This window comes from Zootoca vivipara, chromosome 16, assembly GCF_963506605.1.
Source record: "Zootoca vivipara chromosome 16, rZooViv1.1, whole genome shotgun sequence".
Taxonomy (NCBI): domain Eukaryota; kingdom Metazoa; phylum Chordata; class Lepidosauria; order Squamata; family Lacertidae; genus Zootoca; species Zootoca vivipara.
In genome coordinates this window covers 670,330-680,719 of record NC_083291.1, presented here as the reverse complement: position 1 = coordinate 680,719, position 10,390 = coordinate 670,330, and the positions used below count along the sequence as shown (strand labels likewise).

Sequence of the window (10,390 nt, the reverse complement as noted above, 5' to 3'; positions counted from 1 at the left end):
ATAGCAAGGATTTTTGCCCACCAAGCAGGATGGAGTTTTATGGCTTCCGCCGGGACCAGATCGGGCCCGGGGGCTTTGCCGATCTTAAGTTTAGCGATTAAATCCAAAATTTCATCCGGCTCAGTGGCAGGCCAAATAGGGAGGTGTTCAAACAGATCATCAAACGTATAGGTCTTGGTTTCTGTTAGCGCAAAATATTTCCTTAAAAATAGTTCCCAAACTGGGGCAGGGATGACTGTTAAGGGGTACTTTTTAGATCTTCTATTAATGAGGTGCCAGAACTGTTGTGAGTTTTGGGATCTGGAGGCGACTATTAGCGCTTGCCAGCGATTTTGCTGCCACTTACGCTTGGCTATTTTCTGAGCCTGCTTGTATGCAGTTTTGGCTTGTTGATAATTCGGGGGTAATACTAGGGCGCCAGAGAGTTTATACTCATTGTAGATAGTGCAGAGGTGCTGTCTAGCTTGTTTGCATTGCGAGTTAAACCAGGGAGCACCAGTCTTGTATTGGGTCCGGTTAACTCGGTGGGCCGGTACTGTGAAGAAGGATGTGAGATCTTCCATAAACAAAGAAAATACATTAATGATTTTGTCATGTCCATATGAGTCTAGATTTGAGGCAATGTGAGATTGAACTATCTCTTTTTGGAAAAGTTCCATATATTTTTGGGCCTGAGTTGGAGACCATTTTATTCCTTTCACTTGTGCTGCAGCATTTAATCCTATATGTGTGGGATGTGTAGCCTCTACCGGGTGCCAATCCATTGAAAGTTTGGCAACCAACGGGAGGTGGTCACTCAGTTGGACATTTTCTATTTTAAAATAAAAAGGATTTGAAAGTAAGTCTTTGGAAACTATGAAGTAATCTAGCACACTGTTTGTAAATGCGCTCAGGTGGGTGAATTCACCGGGGATATCCGGAGGGCAGTTACCATTTAAAATGATTAAATTTAAACGAATTATCATTTGGTATAAAAGGACACCCGCTTCATTCACTCTGTTATCTTTTGACCGCCTCTGTACATAGAGGGATAGATCCAGATTTTGGTGGCCAGGAGTAACCCACCACTTAGCCTTACTCAATGCCTCCCAGTTTGCAGCCGTACGAGCATTAAAATCACCTCCCAGTACTGAAGGGGTATTTGGGTACTTGGTGTAACAAAGAATTAAGTGCTCTTCAAGCATTTCCCATTTAGAATGGAGGTCCGCTATTTGGCCTCCAGGAGGGAGATAAACATTTGTAATTAGTAACTCAAATTCCCCCCCGGAAATCAGGCCTGTGATGGCATAAGGGGGTAGTGACTGGACAAGTGTAAATTTGGCCTGCAATTTAAGAGAAATGGCAATCAACAAACCGCCTCTAGGGCGTCCGCCTTTAAGGGAGGGGCAGGCTGGGAGTGAAATGAGATCGTAGCCATTTATATCAATTGCCTCCTCTTCCCAGGTTTCTTGCAGGAGTATTATCTGAAATAAATTTATAAACTTCAAAAATTCAGGATCTAATTTTTTCCCCCTCCATCCTGCAATATTCCAACATAAAAATGCCAGGGGGGATTTTCTAGTCCGGCTATTTAGCAGTCAATTCGGATACAAGAGAGGTTCTTTAGTGGAGGGAGTTGCAGTTGCAAAAAAATCTGTTATTTTACTTTGGGAGGATGACGACAGAGATGGGCATCCCAAAGTGGTAACCGTATTAGGACGGTTTGGCTGTAAAGTTGGCATGCTTGTTCCGCTAGAGGTAGCTCCTTGTCCTAAAATAGTCTGTGATTCTGAAGAAGTTGGAGAGCGTAGAGGAGCATTACTCAAGGAGATGGAGGTTAAATCGGCAAAGACAGGATCTCTATTAGAATTGTCATTTGGAATTTGGATAATTTTGTTTATACGACCCATCGGGTCTTCAATCAGATCCGACCTCATATCTTGTACTAAGGGAATTCCTTCCCATAGAGGTTGAGGTGGTCGGGGGTCAACTATAGGATCAGATATTATGGAAAGGTTTCTTCGAGGTCTCATTTGCTGGTTGGGTGTTGTTCTATCCGGAGAGGGTGAGGATTCTAAGGTCGGCATGGATGAGTGTGTCGAGGTGGAATTTAGCTCTTGCTGGGGGGCCAAGACTTCGTCCTTCGCTGAGTCCGTCGGGGGGAGTGGGTCAAAATTTATTAAGGCTGATGTTGAGGGTCCGTCATGCAGATCAGGGCATAGTGTCGATGTTGCCCGGCGCGATAGAGCCTGCTGAAGACATTTGGATTTAGGCACGGGGCTGAATTGAAGGAGGTCCTCTGCTTCTGTCGACGATGATGGAATCAGCTTATTTTTGACCTTTACTTTATCATGGACACGTAAAAGCTGCGATTTAAGCGCATCGAGTCTTTGAATTGTTTCTACTTGTTCATCCCACGGGAGTTCGCCAAAAGAAATGATGAGCGCGCTTTCGTCCAAGGAAGTTTGTAGGATATCAGGTACAGGTGAAGGTTCATTAAGTGGACAAGGGGGTGTTGAAATTGGATGGGGAAGATGTAAAGCGGCATCTTTATCAAGTGTGTCAGGGCAGTCTGTACTTTGGGGCGTGCCATCAGCTACTCTGCATAATAAGGGTTTGATCATTTTATCCACAAACACCCTCGTTGGAATAATGCCAGCCATAATCAGGTCCTTTTTCCGACGTACGATGATGGAGGGGATCTTTGGCGAATGAAAAGCCAAAATCACCTTGAGGGAGCCGTCCTGCTGTACCAGGGGCAGGACCGCATGTATGTCTATTTGTTGGTTCTTGATCTTTAGGATTTTACTGAGGCATTATTTAGCCCCTTCTAAGCTGAGCCATTTTCCTGTTTCAGCCCGGGTGAAAAGGCAGATTTTCTTAGGTTGTAGGACTAGTGCTTGTTTATTTAATTGAGGATTAAGGTGATATTTGTGTTTTCTCGCCTCCGTTTTAACTAAGAGGGGATGGAGAGCCGAAGACTTTTTAACGATGGACGAGTTTTGAAATGTTTTTAGTTCGGATGTTTTTAAGTCAGATTTTTCCACTTTCTGGAGATTTGATAATTGGAGAGATATCTCATCCATTTTTTTGAAAATATAGTGGAGAGTTTGAATAACCAAGTGTAGCTGTTCGCATCTAGGGCAATCCATCAGGTCAGGGGCTGTTCCTCCTTTCAGAGGGGTTTTGTTCCCTTTACTCGGAGAGTTCGATTGGGTCTTTGATTTGGAGGAACACTGGACCATCGCTGTAGGGGATAGTTCAGGGCCTTCTAGCGGGAGGAAGCGATTGTAGGTTTCCACCCCGGCATGGTGGTCTATTTGGTCATTCCCTCTTTTCCCCAGGTGTCTGTCAGTCCTTTTTAATTTTGGTTTTGGGAGCGACAAAGGTTCTTCAAGTTCTCTCAAACGTTTCCCATGACCCATAGCTAGCAAGAGTTAAAAGCCAATTCCTTTAAAATAAGAATTAAAAACCACCGAGGGGAGGAGCTGTAGAACTGGGGCTTACAAGGAGTTTATCAATGCCTTTGAAATAGGAAGATAACAAATGAGGCAATCTTTCACAGCTTGCTGGAACGGTAGGCTAATGGGTTCACAGCCTCCACTCCATCCCCATAAACTTTCCTTCTAAAAGCGTGCTTAGTTGCACACACACACACAGAAACTAAAACGACGTCAATCCACAATTTTTTATCGTTGGAGCCGGCGTCAACAATAAAATATATAAAATGCTGCATGTAAAAATTCTTGCCAAGACGAAAGACTATCAGCTCTTCTGTGGGTTTTTTGCTCACAGTTGCAGTTGTACTAGGGAGGGGATACTTCAACAGCGAGAGTGGGAAGCACTCTTTGTTCCTCCAAATTGTGCCCTCTAGCTTCCCCGCACACACGGCCTAGTAGATTTAGAATCTTCGGAGTCTTTAGATGTTAACAGCCGGCAAGGGGGGCCATACAAGGGGGGCCGGGGGAGGTAGAATGGAGCAATAAATTTCACTGGCTGAAGCCGTAGCCCCAGCTCTTCCTCACCACCTTCGGAGTTTATCGTAGGGCCCTCCGTGAGTCGGTCTCAGCAGAAAGGGAGTAGCTCCCAAGGCCTTGCCAGACCCTTATCAGGTTAGCAATTTGGTTTTTCTCCCGGGAGTTTATCTTAGCCTTGTTATGTTCCTTTAGGGAGTTCTACTCACTCAGCTGCAGGTTTTCTTCAGCTGTCAGTCCTTCTTTCGATTAAAAGGATAATAAAACACTAGTAAAATAATACAATACTGATGCGAAGCTCGAACGGTGCTTCCACTACCGCCGCCATCTTGGCTGGATCTTATTGGAGAGGCAAGCCAGAGACCGCCTTAGTGAACCAATTGCCCTTTCTTGTATCTGTGAATCAGAACAGGGTTTATCACCTTCCAGAAACCGTTTTTAAATAGAACATAGCAATGCCATTCTATGAAAACTCTGTGGCTGCAGAGCATTGCTGTTGGCCTGAAAACAAACCGCTTGCTTTCTCCACCACAGGCAGCATGGGACTGTTATTTTGCAATAACTGCCTATGGTATTAACAGTATCTTCTAATTACATCAATTAACCATAAGAGCAGCACAGTGAAGTGAAACAGCAATTTAGCTTGTTTTGTTTCACTGCAATGAAGTATTGAAATTCAGCTGCTTTTTCCATTTGGAGAACAGAAGACCTTTGCTACTGCGTTTTGTTTTTTAAATGCCAGTTTTTACCAATGACTGATTTAAGCTTATTAATTGCTTTTTCACTATTAAATGAGTAACAAACCTTAGGAGTCCTACTCTGTCCCTGCCAGGACACTCTCCCATTGCTTTGCCCTGTATTATTCGGATCCCTCTGCTATCCCTCTACTGTGACCTGAAGCAGGGCTGTTCAGGTGGTGGCCCCCACATTTCTCAAATGCCCTCCCCGGAAGCCTGCTAAGTTCCCCCCCCTACAGAATCTTAGCAGTTAGAAACAAGTTCTTCTTGTGTGGTGTAGCCAATGTGGTGTAGTGGTTAAGAGCGGTGGACTCGTAATCTGGGGAACTGGGTTCGCTTCCCCGCTCCTCCACATGAAGCTGCTGGATGACCTTGGGCTAGTCACACTTCTCTGAAGTCTCTCAGCCTCACTCACCCCACAGAGTGTTTGTTGTGGGGAAAGAAGGGAAAGGAGATTGTTAGCCGCTTTGAGACTCCTTAGGGTAGTGATAAAGCAGGATATCAAATCCAAACTCCTCCTCCTCCTCCTCTTCTTCTTTTTCTTCTTCTTCTTCCTCTTCTTCTTCTACCACAATGAACATATTTACTTCACCGGTTAAAGCAAAGGCTTGTTTTACCATTATTATTTTTTCATGCTTATTGATTTCTATTTGGCAGCAAGTGATTTTAAAGTCAGGGTTAGAGAATGGTTTGACCTGTTGATAATACGGTATTATCCTGTTGCATTGCATTATGCTACACCTGGCCTGGGGAACTTCTGGACCATGCTCAAGGGTCCTAATTTGTCCCACAAGGTCATTTTTCCCAACTAATACGCCTGCCTCACAACTGACTTCTGGTGTGGGGCAGAAGCAAAGGGAGCCTTAAAAGGCAGGCCCGAATGTCCCTCTGGAAGTGGGGCTGGTGTGTAGTTCAAATAATGCTAAGCCATTGTTTAGGGTTCACTGCAAACCAGCCCAGAGAGTCATTTGTGGGTAGAGGTTCACAATGTGAGGGACTTCCACACCATCACGAAGGACCTTCAAAAGGGCATGTAGGAGATGGGTGGAAATGTCCCAGTTCCCCATGGAAGCAGCTGCACCCCTGTATGCTTTGAGATGTAGGAAAGCCACCACATGGGGGTGTCGTGGGCTGGGAGTCAGCTTCACCTGCTGAACAGCAGCCTGAAGAGGGAGAAGGTGGAATGACTCTACCTGCAGCTGATCAGCCTTCAAGGATGGAGGAGAAGGACTGGTGAGAACCAGCTGGCTTCAGCCCTCTGAAACAGAGTTCTCATTTCCAGTCAGAGACTGGAAACAACGCCTGTGGTTCCTGGCCCTATGTTGCCACTTCCTGCTCTCTGTCTGGACCTAGTGATCATCTGGATTTCCTGACTTCTGGACTGTCTGGCAGTAAGATGGGCCATGGCTCTGGATTTGAGATCTTGAAGTCAATTATTTTGCTCACTCGGTGATAGTACCATAGCAGACGCTCCTGTGATTGAGCTGAAGATGCGCACAATGAATGGACAAAGGCAGGGCCATCTTTACCTGGGGGTCCAAGGGGTGCGGGGCACCTGGGTGCCGAATTCGGAGTGTGTGCCAAATGTATACCTACTGTATACCGGTCCCTCTCAATCGGTGGCAGTGAAAAGCAATAGAGCAAAAGTCCCCGTCCCCCTCCACCGCTCTGTTACTCTATAGAGTCTATAGCGTCAAATATTCCTGATGAGTCAGGAAACAAAAGCAGCTCTTTCCGCTGCGTCATTGTTACAGGTGAGTGATTTGCCTCCTAAAAAAAGCTCAAAAATTTTGGCCTCCCCCCTCCCCAAAAAAAAGCTCAATAAAAGAGTTAATTTGGGGGCGCTGGGTGGATCTTTGCACCCCAGTGGTGCATATGCTAAAGATGGCCCTGGACAAAGACAATGTTGCAGAGTACATAGAGAACATTCCATCTCAGTTCCACCATATAACTAGCGATGCTTTTGGATTCCGCCTCCTGTAGCTGCTTCTCTGCTTTGTGTTTCCTGTGCGACTTAATTTCCTCCCAAGAGAATCGAAAGCTTTGAGGCTCCTTTGTTGGCTATGCAGTTTGCCACCTTAAAAGGGACAGCAGAGTGCATTATACGCAGACATTTCACGTTGCCATGAGCACAGTTTTTGTTTTAGCTAATTATTTGTTTGCTATAAGGGGCAATTGTAACAAAAAGGAGATTATCTCCCGTCCTCTGGACGCTCCTCTGAGAGCTTCTCTTGGTGTCTGGTCCTCTGTAGTCTCCAAAGCAGCATGACCGTTGTCAGAAGGGAAATTGATGCAATTGTGAGCAAAGTCTTATAACAATATATTTGGTCCCTGTCACATTTTATGGATTTCTCTACCTCGCACCCTTCCACCCCCCACCCCCAATGGAGGCTTTGCATGCTGCCTCAAGGCATTTGAAAGAAAGGAACGTACTTTCAGTGGGCAAGCTTCCTTAATATTTTATCATGTTTGTTTGCAAAATAAATGAGGAAGATCTGTTGTATGTGAGGTGGGAAAAGCCCTGGCCCTACCATGAAATATTTGTTTTGTGTTGGATTTATGCTACTGGGATTTTATTGATTATTTCTCGTTTTATTTTATTTTGCTTCCCCCACACCCCACCCCCACCTCACCCCTTCCACCATTGTAATGTGACCATCAGAAGGTTAGCCATGGTTGAGACATGATCCTTTTCCCAGAGCAATACAATTTGTAAAATTTGCATATCATTCTAATGAAAAACCAAACAGCCTTTTAAACACCATTTTATGTTATTTTGTGTTTACAAATCCTGTCCGTGTTTCTATAAATCCCATTGACTTCAGTGGGTTATTTGCTCTCCTTTTCTCTTTCCTGTCTTTTGGATTCTATTTGTTCTAGATACTATTTTATTGTATTGTGAAAACTTTAATAAAAAACTTTGGGAGAGGGGGGAAGAAAGTGGAGGAAATATAATATTTACTACAGTAAAGATACCCGAGGTAAAACTGATCTTTTTTTTTTAATGCAATATTAGTACAGCCATGTGAAATATTCAAGCACTAATTTTGAAGACTTGCATTCTCATTTAATTAGTTCCAAATCCAACTGTATGAAGAAGAGAGAGCTTATCATGACATTTACAAATGTCTGTCCCATATGCCAAGCGTTTAGGGAAGTTTGTAATGTTTGATCATGTTTTTAATACCGTGGTACCTTGGTTTACGACCTTAATACATTCCGGAAGTCCGTTCTTAAACAAAGCGTTCTTAAACCAAGGTGTGCTTTCCCATAGAAAGTAATGCAAAATGGATTAATTCGTTCCCGACTTTTAAAAACAACCCCTATATCAGCAATTTAACATGACTTTTACTATCTAACAAAACCATTGATCCATAAAATGAAAGCAATAATCAATGTACTATACTATAAAAGCAATAAAACAGTATTGTAGATGATATAAATTTAAAAAAAATTAAAAAATTCTTACGTGCACTGATGGTAGTCATTGTTTGGATCATACCTGCCAAGTTGCTGTCAGAGAAATAAGGGACCGGGCCGGAAATAGCAGACCGGAAGTAGCGCTGCCGCCATTTTGGAACTGGGCGGAGCATGCTCAGAAGTGACTTTTGATGCTGCTTTGCCCAGTTCCAAAATGGCCGTCGCGCCAGAAGTCGCACTGCAGCCATTTTGGAACTGGGCAGAGCAGCATCAAAAGTCGCTTCTGAGCATGCTCCGCCCAGTTCCAAAATGGCTGTTGTGCCAGAATAAACCGGGAAAAAACAAAAAAATCCGTTTTTTCAGCTAGGAACAGCTGGAAAAACGGGGATTTCCCGGGGGAAACGGGAGACTTGGCAGCTATGGTTTGGATGGGGGGCTTTTATCCATTTCCACAGTCACACAATCAATCAATCAATCCATCAGTAGCTGAACTGGGATCCACACAGATCCTGCCCCCATGCTGCTGCAGGAAATGCTCCCTAGAGTGCGCACCTCCCGCAGTGGCATGGGGGGGGGGGAGATGGCTGGCAGGTGCGCAGCTTCCCTCCCTCACGGCTGCGGGAAACGCCATGACAACCCCCTTCTCTGCTGCCGGACAACGGAAGTGTGGCACTCAAAACAGAAGTGCACCCCCAAACAGAGTACATTTGTATACCAAAAAAATACGCAACCTGGAAAAGTCATTTCCAGGTTTGAAGTGTTCGTAATCCAAAAGGTTCATTAACTAGGCTGTTTGTAACCTGAGGTACCACTGTATTCTGTTTGGAGCTGCCCAGAGTGGCTTGGGAAACACAGCCAGATGGGCGGGGTATAAATAATAAATTATTGTTATTATTCCCTTTGCCTTTAGCAAAGAGCTCTCTAGGCTTTCACTTGACATCAAATAGCATGTGGCAATGTGGCTTTCAATCTACATGCCAGGTGAAAACACAGCTCCTTCCATGAATCCTCCGTTCAAAAATGAGGATGAAATCGGCACTTAGAATCATAGAGTTGGAAGAGACCACAAGGGCCATCCAGTCCAACCCCCTGCCAAGCAGGAAACACCATCAAAGCATTCTTGACATATGGCTGTCAAGCCTCTGCTTAAAGACCTCCAAAGAAGGAGACTCCACCACACCCCTTGGTAGCAAATCCCACTGCCGAACAGCTCTTACTGTCAGGAAGTTCTTCCTAATGTTTAGGTGGAATCTTCTTTCTTGTAGTTTGAATCCATTGCTCCGTGTCCGCTTCTCTGGAGCAGCAGAAAACAACCTTTCTCCCTCCTCTATATGACATCCTTTTATATATTTGAACATGGCTATCATATCACCCCTTCACCTTCTCTTCTCCAGGCTAAACATACCCAGCTCCCTGACCCTAACCCCTTCCTAACATCCAGTTCTGCATTTTGGGTTGAGAGAATCATAGCATTGGTTTTTTGGTTTGTTTGTTTTAAGTCTTCAACATGGTATTTCATTTTGTTCATACACACACTATGCCATAAACTCATATGGGATTGGTTCCAGCAGCCTGCCACTCTTTCTCACAAAGTGGGGCTTCTCTTGGAGGAGCAGGCTGGCATTTTAGTTCAAACCAAATTCCCTTTTCCTTTGCTTCTTTTTTCTGTCTCTGCTCTTTGAGTCCGTAATATGCTCAATTCGCACATTAACTCTCTTGGCCAGAATCTTGCCCTTACCTTTCTTCTTCACAATAATGCCCACAGCATGCTGGGTAATGCTGTATGTGTATACCCTTCCTGTCTTGCCATGGTCACATTTGTGGCGTATGCCTTTCTGAATTGTGCCCTTGCCCTTTATGTCAACAATATCACCCTTATGATAGATGCGGATATAGGTAGCGAGAGGGACCACACGATGTTTGCGAAAGGGTCTTGAGAACATGTAACATGTTCCCCTCCTCTTCCCCTCGGTGTTGGTCATCTTGATGGGTTACTGTAAGATGGCGTCCGAGGCCGAAGAAAAAAAAATGAATCATAGCATTGTTGATCATCTAGTCTAACCCCTGCAATGCAGAAATAGGCAGCTGTCCCAGACGGGGATTCGAACCCGCAACCTTGGCGTCCACAGCCCCACGCTCTCCCCAAGTGAGCCACCCTCTTTTTGTTCAGCTCCTGGGCACCTCCGATACGGACAGAGCCTGAGAGCAACACATGTGGATTAAATCTTATTAAATCCTGAGCTCTCAGGCTGGGCAATAATAGATGCAATTCAAGGTAGG

General features: G+C 44.7%; 1 pseudogene; it reads right to left on the bottom strand.

Annotated features, from left to right (window-relative positions):
- Positions 1-9,645: 9,645 nt before the first annotated feature.
- LOC118075320 (large ribosomal subunit protein eL21-like) lies at positions 9,646-10,092 on the bottom strand (annotated as a pseudogene).
- Positions 10,093-10,390: the final 298 nt, after the last annotated feature.